Source organism: Anomaloglossus baeobatrachus, unplaced genomic scaffold (genome assembly GCF_048569485.1).
Source record: "Anomaloglossus baeobatrachus isolate aAnoBae1 unplaced genomic scaffold, aAnoBae1.hap1 Scaffold_63, whole genome shotgun sequence".
In the NCBI taxonomy this organism is placed as follows: domain Eukaryota; kingdom Metazoa; phylum Chordata; class Amphibia; order Anura; family Aromobatidae; genus Anomaloglossus; species Anomaloglossus baeobatrachus.
The window spans coordinates 241838-246788 of NW_027444997.1; the positions used below are offsets into that span (position 1 = coordinate 241838).

The 4951-nt window shown below is 44.1% G+C and overlaps 1 pseudogene; it reads right to left on the minus strand.

The window, feature by feature from the left end:
• Positions 1-4369: 4369 nt before the first annotated feature.
• On the minus strand, positions 4370-4575 carry LOC142285890 (U2 spliceosomal RNA; annotated as a pseudogene).
• Positions 4576-4951: the final 376 nt, after the last annotated feature.

The following is a 4951-nucleotide window of genomic DNA, read 5'->3' on the forward strand; positions in this document are numbered from 1 at the left end:
GAGTGTTTGCTAGTATAATGGCTAAGTTAAAATTAGTTGGAGTGTGCAACGCAGGCAGATGCGCTCTGCAAATGTCTTGGCACTAGTGGGACTATAGCAAAGTCCAATAGCCACGTATAGGATGCCACTAGGTACACTGAGTGTTTGCTAGTATAATGGCTTATTTATAATTAGTTGGAGTGTGCAACGCAGGCAGATGCGCTCTGAAAATGTCTTGGCACTAGTGGGACTATAGCAAAGTCCAATAGCCACGTATAGGATGCCACTAGGTACACTGAGTGTTTGCTAGTATAATGGCTAAGTTAAAATTAGTTGGAGTGTGCAACGCAGGCAGATGCGCTCTGCAAATGTCTTGGCACTAGTGGGACTATAGCAAAGTCCAATAGCCACGTATAGGATGCCACTAGGTACACTGAGTGTTTGCTAGTATAATGGCTTACTTATAATTAGTTGGAGTGTGCAACGCAGGCAGATGCGCTCTGCAAATGTCTTGGCACTAGTGGGACTATAGCAAAGTCCAATAGCCACGTATAGGATGCCACTAGGTACACTGAGTGTTTGCTAGTATAATGGCTTATTTATAATTAGTTGGAGTGTGCAACGCAGGCAGATGCGCTCTGCAAATGTCTTGGCACTAGTGGGACTATAGCAAAGTCCAATAGCCACAGATAGGATGCCACTAGGTACACTGAGTGTTTGCTAGTATAATGGCTTACTTATAATTAGTTGGAGTGTGCAACGCAGGCAGATGCGCTCTGCAAATGTCTTGGCACTAGTGGGACTATAGCAAGGTCCAATAGCCACGTATAGGATGCCACTAGGTACACTGAGTGTTTGCTAGTATAATGGCTTACTTATAATTAGTTGGAGTGTGCAACGCAGGCAGATGCGCTCTGCAAATGTCTTGGCACTAGTGGGACTATAGCAAAGTCCAATAGCCACGTATAGGATGCCACTAGGTACACTGAGTGTTTGCTAGTATAATGGCTTACTTATAATTAGTTGGAGTGTGCAACGCAGGCAGATGCGCTCTGCAAATGTCTTGGCACTAGTGGGACTATAGCAAGGTCCAATAGCCACGTATAGGATGCCACTAGGTACACTGAGTGTTTGCTAGTATAATGGCTTACTTATAATTAGTTGGAGTGTGCAACGCAGGCAGATGCGCTCTGCAAATGTCTTGGCACTAGTGGGACTATAGCAAAGTCCAATAGCCACGTATAGGATGCCACTAGGTACACTGAGTGTTTGCTAGTATAATGGCTAAGTTAAAATTAGTTGGAGTGTGCAACGCAGGCAGATGCGCTCTGCAAATGTCTTGGCACTAGTGGGACTATAGCAAAGTCCAATAGCCACGTATAGGATGCCACTAGGTACACTGAGTGTTTGCTAGTAAAATTGCTTAGTTTAAAAAAGTTGGAGTGTGCAATGCAGGCAGACGTGCTCTGCAAATGTCTTTGCACTAGTGGGACTATAGCAAAGTCCAATAGCCACAGATAGGATGCCACTAGGTACACTGAGTTTTTGCTAGTATAATGGCTTACTTATAATTAGTTGGAGTGTGCAACGCAGGCAGATGCGCTCTGCAAATGTCTTGGCACTAGTGGGACTATAGCAAGGTCCAATAGCCACGTATAGGATGCCACTAGGTACACTGAGTGTTTGCTAGTATAATGGCTTACTTATAATTAGTTGGAGTGTGCAACGCAGGCAGATGCGCTCTGCAAATGTCTTGGCACTAGTGGGACTATAGCAAGGTCCAATAGCCACGTATAGGATGCCACTAGGTACACTGAGTGTTTGCTAGTATAATGGCTTACTTATAATTAGTTGGAGTGTGCAACGCAGGCAGATGCGCTCTGCAAATGTCTTGGCACTAGTGGGACTATAGCAAAGTCCAATAGCCACAGATAGGATGCCACTAGGTACACTGAGTGTTTGCTAGTATAATGGCTTACTTATAATTAGTTGGAGTGTGCAACGCAGGCAGATGCGCTCTGCAAATGTCTTGGCACTAGTGGGACTATAGCAAGGTCCAATAGCCACGTATAGGATGCCACTAGGTACACTGAGTGTTTGCTAGTATAATGGCTTACTTATAATTAGTTGGAGTGTGCAACGCAGGCAGATGCGCTCTGCAAATGTCTTGGCACTAGTGGGACTATAGCAAGGTCCAATAGCCACGAATAGGATGCCACTAGGTACACTGAGTGTTTGCTAGTATATATGGCAAAATTATAGATGGAAAGGGAGAAGGGGAGGGGGGGAGAGAGGAGGCTGTAATTGACTACAAGGGTATGAGTTATGAGTGATCATAGGGATAGTGTTACATAAGTGGAAATACCTATGGAGGACCGGATGTGTAAGCGCATACCTTATACAAACCTATAGAGTGCTGATGGGTGAGAGTGTGATGTTAGATATAAGACATCCTATAGTGAATAGTGAGCCGTAATCAAGTGCAACAGGGATATTTCACGTGACTATGGGAACATGGAAGGTAAAGAAAGGGGAGAAAAAACTGTTAGACAAGGTAATCAGACATAATGTAACCAGTTGATCAGACATGACAAACATGACAAATAAAAAACAAGGAAGAATGGAACTCCATACATAGTGGAACCATATATAGTGTGAACACGAAAAAGAACCGGGCGTTAGAAAAAATGTGCACGGCCCAATGAATCAAGTCGGTTCTTCATATTCATGGTTTAAGCCCTTGGGTTCCAACGTGCCCAGAGTATATATCCAGAAAGATTCCCTTTCTTTGAGCTTCCTAATTCTATTGCCTCCTCTGCGTATGGCTGGGACATGTTCGATGACTTGGAATCTTAATTGGGCCACTGTGTGATTATGCGTCACAAAATGGTGTGGGACTGGTAATAGAATCTGCTTACAATGTATTGTTGACTTGTGCTTAGCACAAAAAAAGGGAATCTTTCTGGATATGTACTCTGGACACATTAAAACCCAAGGGCTTAAACCGTGAATATGAAGTACAGACTTGATTCATTGGGCCGTGCACCATGTCACCATGTGTGCAATTGCATTGTCCAATGGCTCACAATGGTTATGCGTTTTCATTGGATGGATAATCGAAGCCATGTTTTTTTCCTTTCTCTTGGGTTTGTTGTGTGAGTAGCCTATAGGATTAAGTTAGTTACCGCAGGCAGTGGATTTAGCTTCCTGTCTTTGGTCCAGTGGTAGATTGATTGTTTGGTCTATGAGCTGTTATGGGTTTTAATCTAGGTGAATGCCCATGGGCTGCCTATAACTGTGTGAAATATGTAGTTTTACTGGGCTGGGATGAGAGAATCCATCGAAGCATGGTGTAGGGATTGTGGTTCCTGTGTGCTAAGAAGAAAGGCTAGCACCAGCCAGAAAGCCCCATTACAGCCAATAATCAACCGCTAGCCGCTGGAACTCGTTGCTCTAGATCATGTCAAACTCTCACCAAGCAGGAATAGATACATTAGCCCACCATCCCACCCAAAGAGCAACTTCTGCTGCGCAGCTGGCTTTCTAGGCAGCAGCGCTATTGTGATGTCAGCGGGGGACATTGTGACAAGCCAGTGTTCCGTCACTTCATGTTGTGCACTGTTCAAACGGAAAATACATCAACAGGCAGACTACAGAAAAGCTTACTGACAAAGGATAGAGAGGGGCTTTCTCAGAGGGCTTTTTACAGTTTGTCTATTCCCAATTAGCCGTTTAAGTATGCTTAATGAAAGTACTAATTCTTTCATAGGCCGCCCATTCTTAGTATTTGACGTTCCTTATATTGCGGTATCAGGCTTCGCAGCAGGTTGCAAAACATTCATCACCCATGACTGTCCCCAATTGGGCTCAGAAGCTAAATGTCTATCATGACCTCTCTTTTTGAAAGTCCAAGAGCAAGCAAACTCTTCCTCCAGGAGAGGGAGCCAACAGATCACTAAAGACATCATCATTGCTCAAAGAAAACACCGAAAAACAATGGAAGCTTTAATTGGAGTGGAATCTGATAGACAGCACCTGATGCCAAGTCTGCATCTTCTAACACCTGCAGTCACTGCAGCAGCTGAATCCAATGTGTCCAAAAGGGATCTATTCTATTCAATTGCAAATGATCTAGATAAGACTGAGAATAAGATACTGCACGGGACATAGCAGAGTTGGTCAAGTTGAGTGGAGATGAGTTTGCTATTTGGCACAGCTTTTGCATCAATAAAGCAAGTAAAAGGTGTGAAAGATAAAAAAAAAGGGTGAAAGTGTGAAAAGTGAATTGGCCAAATTGAGGTGCATATAAAGTTTTTGCTTTCTTTCAATTCACTAATGAGGCTCATTTGAATCAGGTGAATTGAGTTCTGCTTTTGGAAACTCGGTTAAGAAGGGGTGCACCGGTCCTGGAGGTACTGCAATACCAGGTCAATGCGTGGAGTGGACAGAGCAAGATTTTTTCCATCTCCTTGTTCTAAAAATCCATTTAATATATGGTCCCTAGAGAGGGGACGTATCAGATATTAAACTGATAAGAACAGATTTAATTTTTTTTTTTTCTGTTTATCAGTAGGACTTCAAAATAACAAAGGTGATCGCCTCCCGTTGCCTGGGAACCGTCCAGGCACAAGAGGGCTATGTGTCACCAGAAGGCGCACACACTCCCTCAAGGCCGGCAGACGTGCAATCCCAGGCACCTTCCAGTACCGACCAAGGTAGCGTCCTCCGAAACTACACTTGATCTTAGCCAAAAGGCCGAGAAGCTATAACCCGAATTGGTTACGGCCTTGAGTGGCACCCTGGCCTATACCGGACACATCTTAGGGAGAGGGAGACAAACCCACGCCTACAGAAGACATTTTGTCACCCAAGCCAAACCCTTGAAAAGGCTGTTTTGCAGAGCAAAAACAAGGAGAATGGTACTTTTTGCAGCCGCCGCCCACTGCAATGAATCTGAATAACTCCTCCTTTT